The sequence below is a fragment of the Anser anser genome (genome assembly GCF_964211835.1).
Source record: "Anser anser genome assembly, chromosome: 2".
NCBI classification, from domain to species: Eukaryota; Metazoa; Chordata; class Aves; order Anseriformes; family Anatidae; genus Anser; species Anser anser.
Window position 1 is genome coordinate 63,369,240 of NC_139721.1, and position 13,123 is coordinate 63,382,362.

Genomic DNA, 13,123 nt, shown 5'->3' on the forward strand with positions numbered 1-13,123 from the left:
TTTGTTCCAGTACAGGACAGTGCTTGGTTGATCTGACAACCTCGGTACAAGCTTTGGTGTAGCGGAACAAACAAGATATAGCAAAGTGATAGCAAAGTAGCGACTTCCAGCAAATGACAAAACAGCTATTGTGGGAGATGCACCGGCATGCCCTACTTAATGCTCTGCGCATGGAAAGTGCTGCAATCTATGAAACAGCTTTAGGGGGTGGTGCAGGGGAAGAGAATATTTCATCTCAGTGCGGGTTCTTGCTGCCCACCCAGCTGTGAAGCCGGGCAGGGAAACGAAAGTCACAGCCCAGGGATTGCTGCAGGGATGGAGGAACCCAGGTGCTGGTGCTGATGTGGGACCAAGGGGCTCCTACAGCAGGGAGCCACCCTCTCAGCAGGCTCTTGTAGCCCCTCGTTTGGGACCCACACCAGGCAGAGAGAAACATGAACGACACCCCACTTTAGTCACAGAAGCTGCAGCCTCCTGGTGGATTAGCCGGTCTACCTGCAGGCTAATCACCCCCTTCCTCATTACTGAGGCTGCTGCTGCTTTCTACCACACTGCAATGCCATCTATTGCAAAGCAGTAAGTGGCAACAGTTGTCTACTAGAAGGCTGGAGGGCTCGTTTCATCCCTGATATCTCTCGTTTTGTGCAATAACATCTCCCCCACTGTCTGCAGGATGAGGCTGAAAGGATTGTTCTGCCCTGTCCTTCAAAGCCTTCTCCTACAACCCCTCCTCCAAAAAGGAAAAAAGGTTATTTTTTTTTTCATTGTGCTTCTTAGCAACAGCACCTACACGAAGATCTGAGAGTAAGATCTTCTGCCTACCCCCCTCCTCACCCCTTTCCAAGCAATTAGCATGCTGAAGCACAGTCAGGAAACAGAATGGCAATGTCAAAACTGGCACACATGAAGTCTGTTGCATTTTTACAAGGGTTTGCACCATATGGACCAAATTGACTGAGAGCAGTATCTGAATCTTTCTCCTCCCTGTGGAGATCTGCCTCCACAGCAGTTTCAGTAAGCGCCCCAAGCCGCCTGCTTTTTCACAGATTCACAGATTCACAGATTTCTCTAGGTTGGAAGAGACCTCAAGATCATCGAGTCCAACCTCCGACCTAACACTAAGTACTCCACTAAACCATATCCCTAAGCTCTACATCTAAACGTCTTTTAAAGACCTCCAGGGATGGTGACTCCACCACCTCCCTGGGCAGCCCGTTCCAATGCTTAATAACCCTTTCGGTAAAGAAGTACTTCCTAACATCCAACCTAAAACTCCCCTGTCGCAACTTTAGCCCATTCCCCCTCGTCCTGTCACCAGGCACGTGGGAGAATAGACCAACCCCCACCTCGCTACAGCCTCCTTTCAGGTAACTGTAGAGAGCGATGAGGTCTCCCCTGAGCCTCCTCTTCTCCAGGCTGAACAAGCCCAGCTCCCTCAGCCGCTCCTCGTAAGACTTGTTCTCCAGACCCCTCACCAGCTTGGTCGCCCTTCTCTGGACTCGCTCGAGCACGTCCATGTCCTTCCTGTAGCGAGGGGCCCAAAACTGAACACAGTACTCGAGGTGCGGCCTCACCAGAGCCGAGTACAGGGGCACAATCACTTCCCTCGACCTGCTGGCCACACTGCTTCTTATACAGGCCAGGATGCCGTTGGCCTTCTTGGCCACCTGAGCACACTGCTGGCTCATATTCAGCTGACTATCCACCAATACTCCCAGGTCCTTCTCAGCCAGGCAGCTTTCCAGCCACTCATCTCCCAGCCTGTAGCTCTGCTTGGGGTTGTTGCGCCCCAGGTGCAGGACCCGGCACTTGGCCTTGTTGAACTTCATGCAGTTGACCCCAGCCCATCGCTCCAGCCTATCCAGATCCTCCTGCAGAGCCTTCCTGCCCTCGAGCAGATCGACACACGCACTTAGCTTGGTGTCATCTGCAAACTTACTGAGGGTGCACTGGACGCCCTCATCCAGATCATCAATAAAGATATTAAAGAGGACCGGCCCCAGTACCGAGCCCTGGGGGACTCCACTAGTGACCGGCCTCCAACCAGATTTGACTCCATTCACCACAACTCTCTGGGCCCGGCCATCCAGCCAGTTTCTAACCCAGCGAAGCGTACGCCAGTCCAAGCCCCGAGCAGCCAGTTTCTCGAGGAGAATGTTGTGGGGAACGGTGTCAAAAGCCTTACTGAGGTCAAGGTAGACCACGTCCACAGCCTTTCCCTCATCCACCAAGCGCGTCACTTGGTCATAGAAGGAGATCAGGTTCGTCAAGCAGGACCTGCCTTTCATAAACCCATGCTGACTGGGCCTGATCGCCTGCTTGCCCTGCAAGTGCCGCGTGATGGCCCTCAAGATAATCTGCTCCATGAGCTTCCCCGGCACTGAGGTCAAACTGACAGGCCTTTTGTGATGGTAGTTGCTGCCCAGAAGGTCTCACATTTTCAAACCAAAAAAATCCTCCATCCCTGGAGACTCTTGTCTCCAGGACTCTGATGGGAAAGGTGTGGAAAGACTTTAAAAGTAACGAGCTAGAGAAGCCCAGTCCATGGGTAATTAAACCCAACCATTAATTAATTTATTTAATTTATTTAATTAATTAAATTAATTAAGTTAATAAACAAGCATTTCATGTGAGAAAAGTGAAAGATGCTATGGCAGCATCGTTCACCAGGGTTGTTCCTCCTTCTCACAGCCCTTGAAGGAAAATGCCAAGCAGAGCTCCAAGTTGCGGATCAGTGAAACTGGGTTGTTCAGAAACATCTGAGACATGTGGAAAATGAAGGCTGCCTGTCTGAAGTTGCTCATCTTTTGGAGCAGAGTGGAACAGAGAAAAAACGCAGCTGGTGACATATCCAGTGCAGAGCCAGTGCTGGCTGAGCCTTGGTTCATCAGCCCAATTTCAAATTGATCTCAATCTGGTCTCTGAATCTTGACGGCAAATTTTCAGGTAAATTCAAGGCTTAGAGGAGGCTAAAAAAGATGCAGGTCAGATAAATTCACATTGGTGTTTCCAGGTGTCAGGGGTGCCTGGAGCACTGTGTTTGTGAGGCTGGGGACTGCTGTGGGACATGGCCCTGTGTGCCCCTCCAGCAAAGCACGCCCCCTGCATGGGATTCGCATTAAGGGTGGACAGGCAAAGACCCCCCACTGAAACACGGTGTAGCTGGCCACAATCCGAGCCTGGGTACGCTCATGAGCTGTTATCCAGGACCTGGATCTTGAACACAGAATCAAGGACCTATATCTGTATTCTGAACACAGAATCACAGGACCTGTATCTTGAACACGGAATCCAATCCTTCTGCTTTTGCTGTGTTTTTCTTCCTAAAAGCAAAGACAATGTGTATATATATCACAGAGTCACAGAATCACAGAATTGAAGGGGTTGGAAGGGATCTCAAGAGATCATCGGGTCCAACCCCCCTGCCAAAGCAGGTTCCTTAGAGCAGGCTGCCCAGGTAGGCGTCCAGACGGGCCTTGAATATCTCCAGAGAAGGCGACTCCACAGCCTCCCTGGGCAGCCTGTTCCAGTGCTCCGTCACCCTCACTGTGAAGAAGTTCTTTAGCACATTTTGTTATATTTCTCATATAACCCAGGGACAGGAGGAGCACTTCGCCCCAACTCGGAGTTGTCTGTAAGCTTACGGTGGGTGCTCTCAACTCCCTCATCCAAGTCATCAATAAAGATTTTAAAGAGGCTGGGCCCCAACACCGACCCCTGGGGAACACCACTGGTGACCGGTTGCCAGCTGGATTTCACTCTGTTCACCACCACTCTCTGAGCCTGGCTGTCCAGCCAGTTTGTAACCCAGCAAAGAGTGCGCCTGTCCGAACCATGGGCTGGCAGCTTCTCCAGGAGAATACTGTGGGAGACCGTGTCAAAGGCCTTGCTGAAGTCTAGGTACACTGTGTCAACAGGTTTTCCCTCCAGCCTGAATGATGATGAGAGGATAGTAGTCCTCTGGTTTAATGAGCTGCGACAGAGCCTTCCTAATGTCTCTGACACACGCTCCAGGAAGACAACACACCTTTCTGGAGAGGTTATCTGGACGGCAATATGTACATATCGAAACTGAACTCTCTACAGAGGTTTTCTCTTCATTCCTTCACCTTTATTGAAATTTGCCCTCTGAGTGCCTCTTCTGACTGACAGTCTGCCTCTTTTTTTCTCTTCTTGCTCCATGAGGCTGGGACGATGCATAATGCCAGCTCATCCAAACATCCCCTCCCAGAGTGCCCACTTATCCCTGAGCTGGGTCTGGGGCCTTGTGACTGATCAAAATTAGAAAAAGGATGCTGACTTTAAGATTTTAATACAACCCCCAAGAATCCCCACTTACTTTAGCAGTTTGGTCAGCCTGCTGACCATTTGACCACTGCTGTGATGCAGGCCTATCTCTGTAAGTGTGCCTGGGTAAGGCTCTTTACATTTTCAAGGCACAATCTCAACTTTTGAGGCAGTTCATAAGCCTGCAATTAAGCCGTTGGAGTAGATTGTGTTTTAGAAGCTGCAGTAACATGTGGAATGAATCACCAAACTGGATGTTGCCAGTTGTGTTTTGTTGTTTTTTTTTCCTTAGTGGTCAAGGTTAAGTATGAGAAGAAAGTAACTCAGTGTAGGAGGACCACGGAATATGTTAACAGCATAACAGCAATTGAAGGATTGACCCAGCCCTATGAATCTGTGGGCTTTACTTTCTTAATTGCTGTTCTCTCTCCAGGGAACTACTGGAATAGCCATATGCTGAGCTTTCAGCCCACATTCTCCCATTCCTTCATCTCAGTCTCACCCTCAGTCAAAGCCAAGTGACTCCACCTGGCCTTAGCATGCTTGAGGAAGCAGCCCTTGCTCAAGCCCTCTTTTCTGAGAACAGGGAAGGCAGAGCAAAGCTGTGCTGCATGGGACAGCCTCTGCCTTTCAGACCAGGTTTCCTAACTCACCGTAGTGTCACTGCATCCATTAAACAAACCTCACAACCCGGAAGCAAACAGCTTACCATATGGGGTAGGAAAATAAGGGAGCTATGGCAGACACCAGTCATGCCACCCATCCTGTCCCTGGAAGGTTGTGTTTGTCATGGGCCTGAGCCCAGTCCTAAACCTCAGCCAAAAATGGTATTTAGCTCTACACAGGCTTGCCCATTACTCGTTTCACCTGAACTCGAGGAAAGGCTTTTAAGCAAAGATCTTTGTGTAAGAACAGTGGCCCATCCTGAAGATCGGGGTCATCTTTATTGGCAATGCTCAGAAGCTCTGCTAATGGACATATTAGTGCTGTCCGTAGATAGCATGCCCTGAGTTACTTGGAGGAAAGGCATAACAAAGCAGAGCTGGGCACTTCTCTTGCCTGAGCTGTGTTTAAGATGATGCTTCCTGTGCTCTAAAAGAGAGATGTCCCCAAGAGCACATAAATATATTACAAAGCAGCAGAACAGTCAATAATTAATTTTCAGCAAGGACAAAATTTTATTTCAGCCAGAACAAAGTAAAAAGCATTTGTATTCTCACCACCTGTAAGTGAAAAGCTGAGACTATTCAATCCAAAGGCTGTCGTGAAAGAGGCTAAGCCAACATGATCTGATCCCCACGCAGTGACATCCTGACTCTGTTCAGGAACAAATTCAATTTTCAGTGCTGTTTCTCAGTAATAGAAGTATCGAGCAGCAGATCCCCTTTCAGTCCTTTCATCTTACTTTGCAATTCGAAATGGTTTTGCAAAGTGCCAGAATTACACCAGCCCTGGGAATTGTGACACTCTTTTCCATCAGCAGTGAACTCTGCTAATTCCTGATGCTACTCCCTGCTCCTATACAGCACACTGGTACTTTGGGAAATTGAGTGTTTCAAGTACATTAAGGCAGGGAGGGCTGATATATTGTACCAGTGCTGCTTCGGATGTATTGTGAACAGCTAAATAATTCCTTTGATGAATTTTTGAGATACAAATGGAAGCTCGTGTAGGACTCAGTCTCAGGATGAATGACTCAAATAACTCAGCTCCACTCAAGTAACTCTAGCTGAAGACAAATAATTCTTTTCATGTGCACTTTGAATGGCGGAAGGCAGAGAGGCAGTTATGCTTGTGTAAGAAAGATGAGGTGCCTATATGACATAGCTAGCAGAAGAGAAGAACTAACAGAAGAGATTTTCTAAAGATGCAAAAAACTCATGTGAAAGAAACTGCTACAGTGCCAGCTATTTTTAGCAATTTTCTCAATAGGAAGGTGTATAGGATACTGACTGAATGACCTATAAACCACCTATATTAGTCCAGACAGTCATGCATGCACACTTATGGGACTCAAACATGTAGAAGCCGTGCTTCTTCATGAGCATGCAGCAAAACCCAACAGCAGATGTATGAACAACCCTATGCACTGCATTAATGTCGTTTTCTTTTGCGACTGGGTTTTATACCACTCTGACTCTGTTATTTTTTCTCATTGCTCGTAAATCTTGCCAGGGTAGTAGGTTGGCTGGTACAGCCCACAGGGCAGTCTCTCCTTGTGATGTTTCCTTGGCTCTGCCCCACCTGAGGAGACGTGGGCAGAACTTGCAGAGGGGCAGCCCCAGATCCAGAAGGTGCAAGGGCTGCACCAGCCCCAGGCTAGAGCCTAGTAATGCAAATAGAAGCCAGACACACCAGCTCCTGGTGTTACGGCTAAGGTTCAAGCCAGGAAGGTTTCCTGTGAGGTTGGTATTTCCTCACTGCTTTATCCAGAGGGTGTGGAAATGGGAGACGGGGAGGTTCATCTTTGCTGAGAGTGCTGCAATTTATGTGCTGTAACAAAGCCATAACTACTGCATGACTGACAGCCAGCAACAGGGTTGCAGCCCTGCAGCAAGGACTGAAGTGGCTACAGAAACAGGGTGCACTCCAAACCACCTCCCAGCAGATTCAGCAGCAGCTCTACAAGCAAGACGGCAACCCCAGTGCTCTCAGAGTAAGGGCTGGCTGCACCTTCTGCCATTCCTGCCACCTGTGGAGACACGTTATAATATCTTTGTCCACATTTCTAATTGCCCAGTGGTGTTTCTGCTAGGAAAAAGCCATCTCTCCTTTGTACCAGCATTCCGTGAATTCTTACGGCAACTGTTTTAGAGCTCACTTCAACATGTTTCCTCGGTCTTCCCCAGTCCAAAGTGCTGCGTGTTCCTATAATAAGGATGCCACTCGTAGCTAGGAGGTATTTTTCATACATTATTTATTCATGTAGTCTATGTGATGAATGTGGGAGGTGCAGTGAATCCATGATAAGAGACCTGGAAGTAGACTTGTTTGCTCATTGTACTGTGCGATTAAAAAGAAACTCTCTGCTTGCGTAGGCAAGGAAGGTATTGAATTTCTCTTATCACTGAGATGGTAAAAAACTTGATTTCTTTAATTTCCTCCATCAAGGAAGCGATGACTGCCAGCACAAGCACACAGTGTGATCTGTTCAGAAGATACACAGTTGCTAGACTAGACCTGTTCTCATCACTTGCAAAATGAAGGGCCAGGAAGTTTGCAGTTAAGGGATAAAACTAAATATTTAGGAGATAAAATCTGCATAGAGTGTGAAATGAAAGATTTAATCTGAGCCTTACCTTGAAGACCTGGGTCTGATTTCCTGTCTAGGATCTACTGCCCAAATCCAAATGAAATGTTAGAAGAGATTACGCTTGGGTTTAGACAGTGTACAGTTCAAATTTGCCTGCTTTGGGAGCGTTCTCACTCAGAGGTTTGTGTCTGCTCATGACAGAAGTACAGACCATAAAAATACACAGGGGAGAGGGTCAGAGGTTTCATGAAAGTTTAAAAGGGGATAAGTGAAGACACATCCTTTTGGTTTCTTTATAGCCCTACAGATTCACCCTTTCCTTACTGCAAAAGAACCCAAACCAAAAACAAACAAACAAACAAAAACAACCACAAACCTCAGCAACTTGAAAAAAAAAAAAAAGAAAAAAAAAAGAAAAAAAGAAAGGTCAGCCCTTTCTGAAAGCAGGCATGTGAATGTCATTCAGGAAACCACAGGGAGGACAGACACAGACACATCACAGTAACGGCACTGATGTTCCTCAGTGCGGGGGGATATAGGTACCTGCAGCCAGCACCAAGAGGTTTGTCTGGATGTGGAACAAAGAAGGAAAAAGATGGTGATGGCCAGAGCACAACCGATAGCTCGAAGCCACAGAGATGGGAGGAGCAGTCCGATGGGCATGCCCAAAGAGACAGAAGATGGTGGCCTTCTGAGGCAGAAGACAGTCCTTCAGATGGCTGGTGGTGATGGCTGATGTGACGGCGGTTCAGTAGTCACTCATGGTGGCCTCAGAGACAGTGAAGGTGTTATTGGGGAGTCTGCGTGGAGGTACTGCTGGAAGCGTGGCAGAAACCTGCTTGGCTAGGAAACGCCCAGGGGCTTTCCCTCCACACTTCCCCTGCTCACACCCCACGGGTCAGCCATCACCTCCCTTTGGCAGAAACGTGTTCCAAGAGCCAACAGCACCAAAGTTTTGCACAAAGCTTTCCTCTGCTCAGCTTGCATCGTTTCACTTCCGATCGCCTTCGCAATGTCCCCTCTGATGAATTATTGCACTTTGTTTCTTAGCATGTAACTTTTGCTGAGTATCTAGTGCTGAAGGAAAGGGCTGGAACAGGGAGATCCACATGTCCTTAATCTGGTAGCTCACTAAAGGCCAGGGAGCCTGCAGGCTGGGAATCCTGTGCTGCATGGGAAGACCTGCTTATAAAGGCCTGATATACAAAAAATCAATACTGGCTGTTGGGTTAGGGGCTCCCAAGCCACCTGTAAGCCAAAGAACCATCAGACACAAAGCACAGCAGACTGAAACCCATGCTCAAACTAATATTCAAGAACCTATTAATTTATTTTCTTTGTTTTCCAGAAACAGGATAGCAGCCATCACCAGTCCTGCCAACAGTAATGCACCTTCCACACAGATACCAGTATGTTGTTTCTGGGCTAGCCTGGTGTTTTTCTGAGGACAAGGAAGCTGTTCTGGCACATGGCAGCACTATGCCACTGTCCTGACCTCCTGCTCCCAGCTTTGCAGGATCCTACCCTGGTGCTTACAGAGATCATGCAGAGCACAGCTGGCAAATATCTCTCATCCAAAGGCTTTCAGCAAGGTCTTGGTGATGTTTCTTGGGACAGCCCAGTGGTTAAACGGTGCCTTATGACAGCCAAGACAGCAGCGTGAAGCCCCACCACCCTCAGCAGCGAGGAGCAGGTGAGGCTGCCAGGTGTTGGGGACAGATAATGATGGTATCAATCTCGGCATGTCCAGAGCAAGTTGTGAAAATTCACAGCATCACACCCTCGACCGGAGCATCCACAGCTGCTGGGTACTAGTGGTCAACCACAGGCTGAAGGTGGGCGGAGAAGCAGCTTTTCCTGGTACAACTCTCTTTATGTTGGGAGGGGAGGATGAAGAGCACAAAAAGTTGGGATATGTGTACACTTAATCATCACAGAGCAACTGGGAAATGAAGTCTAGTCAGCCCTATTAAAAGCAATGAAAGTTCAAACTATATGTGAAATAAAAAATATTGATATAGCTTTCTAAGCACTTGTTTACTGATACCAGGTCTCTACCCTGCTGTTGAAATAGTGGGAGTTGTTTTTTGATTTCAGTGGCAGGAAATGGAATCCAAAGACAGATTTTCTATCGCTATGCTTTAAAAGGATGCCAACAACAACAAAAATAAAAATTAACATGCAACAAAAAAAGGGACCCACAAAATATCCATAGTGGAAATACATAGCTGTATGATGTTTTTCTATGCAGTTGAAATTCTTATCTAAGCATGCAGGATATTTTTCCTACTAAAAAAAAAAAAAGTGAAAAAAAATAGAGTCAAGTAATTAATACAATTGCAGTACACTGGAGGGTGAATGCAAACCCCATGAAATCAGCATGCTCTCAGGGCTGGGAGTTTGGCAGAGCTTTGCTGATGCCCCAGTGATCAGATCAGGCTGTGTGAACGATGGCACCTTGGGTAGGGGCTACGAGCACTGGCAGCTCTGGCAGTCTCAAGGGCAGTTTCTTACATCGTTTAACTTGTTAGCATTGCTGTCGTGAAGACAATTTGTAAGTTACAGATAAGTGATGGGGTTGCAGAACTACACAAGGAGAGTGTTATAGAGCCATGGGTACTAGAACTACAGCATGGGTACCTCTGAGCCAGATTTTTCCCTGAAGGAAAGGAGTAAGAGAAAAGGGACAAAGAAGAAAATAATTTGGGGAACTGGAATTTAGCATCAGCTAAATATAAAGCCTCTGGCCCAGCTGAGACCCAGCAGCTGGGTGGGAGAGCCACTCCCTGCCAGAGAGCCTCAGCGAGCCACTCCCTGCCGGAAAGAGATGCCGAAACCCTACATGAAAGTTGAAGTTAACCTGAAGTTAAAAATCTCTTCAAGATGATCCCCAGCAACTTTCTCACAGGGCATTTTGCAAAACTATCTCAGTGAAGTTACGCAACTTCTGGTAGAGGCAGAAATGACCATCAGCTACAATTTCCATTCAATGTGAAAATTGTGGTCATGGGGGGGAGGGGGTGTCTGTAAGGGTCTGTTTCACCAGAAAACCCTCAGCAGCCACTTAACTTTCACAAACATTTGAGAGTTGACAAAGCTCAGGCACCAACTAGGAAAATGGATACTCAAAGACAACCAACAAATCTGTGCGAAGTGAATGGACAAGTTTGCTGAAACTGCTTGGCAAAACATCTTTTCAGAGCTGAACCTGACTGTGACCAAGTGTCACCTCTGATAATGCAATTGGCAGGAGGACAGCAAACCCTCTGCCTCACAGCAAACACTCCTTCTGATCAGGTCGACAATAAGTCAGTCTTTAAAGAGCAGGAAAAATGTTGAAAGATAAAAAAATAAATAATTATAAATTATTGATCCAACTGTTTGGTAGCTTTATGCAGATTCCCGGCCACGGAAACTCTGGGAATAGGCAGGACACCCACCTCGCCTCTCAGCCCCAGGACAGGATCTACAAGTGACAGCCACCCAACGTGGACAGGGAACATCAGGTTAAGGACAGAATTACAGAGGAGAAAGTGTAGAAAGTAAAATCATAGAAAAATGTGGCTGGAGGACACCTCCAGAAGTTCATTCTCTTGCCCCAAGGCAAGGCTACTCTTGACAGATACTGTCTCAATCATTCCCTAAGATCTTTGGTGCTGGGGATCTGAGCTTTCCCAGGCAGCCTGTCCCACTGCTTCTTGGCGTCTCCTGTTAGAAAAAAATAACCTAAAGTCTAACTCAAATCTGTCCTGCTGAAGTTTAGGACCAAACAGCGATTCAACATTTAACTTTTAGCAAATAATTTGTATTTATATCCATTTTAAAGGAAATATATTGCTTAGAGGTTTGTATTTTCCTTTATTTCTCCTGAACAAGATATTTAGGAAGCCTTTATTGGTAACAGTCTCAAGCCTTTCCCCTGAATTCCTCGTTAAAAACTGTCGGCAGCCTGAGGGATGGCGCAAGAGCAGAGATTATTTCAGGAATCAAAAATGATGACTCCCGTGGGTGTGCAGACCCCTTGCCTTGTGAAACCAAGCCCGTGCTGCTGGCCCCCAGCCCCGCTCTGCCCCCAGCCCCCAGGAACTCGCCCCCGCCCCGGCGCCTGCTGCGTGCCCTGCCAGGGGCTCCTCCCGCCCCGTCCTGCTCTGACCTCGCAGATGGCTTTGCACAAGCAAAATGAACCACACCTGATCTGTGCTGCTGCCAGGAGGGGAGGTTTCGGATGTTTAAGCGTGGCCACAGCCCGCACACTTGGCTCTGGTTCAGTTCTGCTTGCTGCCGGCCACTCGTGCTAGCAAGTATCTGATAGTGCACATACACGAGGTGCAACAGGGAACGAGCTGCTGGGAGGTACAGAGTAAGGTGGAGAGCAGACAGTCTGAGTGAAGCAGTCCCAAGTCGGTCGAGGTGGGAAAATTCCTTTGGTACATGACAAAGAGGGGCAAAACTTGTGCTGTGTGTGGCGAGGAATGAGTGGGTTGATTCAGCTAAACAGCATCCCACATCATCTGTTGCTGGTCATTTTCACAAGCAAAGGAAATGCTTTGCGTAAGTAAAGGATTATTAAAACCAGTAATCAAGCAAATGAAAGCCGGGGAGGTTCATATCTAAGTTAGGACACATTAAGGAATGTGCAATGCCCAGCTGCAAGCACCAGAGCCCTCCAACCACCAGCGCAAACAGATGATGCTGTGCTGTACTGCTCTCATTAACGGCTGCTTAGAAATGTCTCGCTGAGAAAATTGAGGAAAGTCATAAAATTGCAGCAAGTTGTTTATTTGCATGACTGTCTCAGCAGGAGAACACTGTTTTGCGCAGGGCTTGAAATCCCAGGGAACGCAGGGCGTGAGCAAGGGAACGCTCACCCAAAATTGCAAAGCACGGACCAGCAACTCCAGCAGCCCCCCGAGGAAAAAAACCCTCCAAAGGAAATGTTTTGCTTGCCTCCTCAGTATCACAGGGGGTTTTTGACGGGAACAAACTCTTTCTGTGTTATCAAGATCATGAATGAAGCAAAATGGTTATTAAAACTTCTCTAAAGCCACTCCTGGATATCAGCAGTAGGAGGCAGGACTTGGTGTCACTACTTGCATGTTTCTGCCGCTTGCTTCACAAGGGTGTGATGCCCAGTTTTGTGGGGTTAGGTGAATAGTTTTTTCCTCACTGGTGTATGGTATGGTGGAGCTATTGATGTCCTGTTGTCAGTGGGTCTTTTCTTTAGTCTCTCATTCAGTGTCAGGCCGAGCATGCCGAGCTCGCCTTGCCATGGCCAAGTGTTGTCATCACCCTGGAGCAGCGAGCTCAAATGCTTCCGAGGTGGATAAATGAAGCCCTCTGCTTTTAGTGCCTGCAAAGCCGTTGCCTGGGACCTTAGCACTTCACATTCCTGCCTGTTCCATGGGACAGTGGGGAGTGTCAAAACTCTTCACCTAAATCTGGTTTTCCATAGGTTTCCTCAGTTATAGTTTGTGCCTCTACCTACTGCAGCACACTTCATGCACGATACACCATTTTTGTGGGTGAGGTGTTTCAGTTTCATTGATCTGAAATATGCTGTGTATATTTCTAAAAAGCCATACT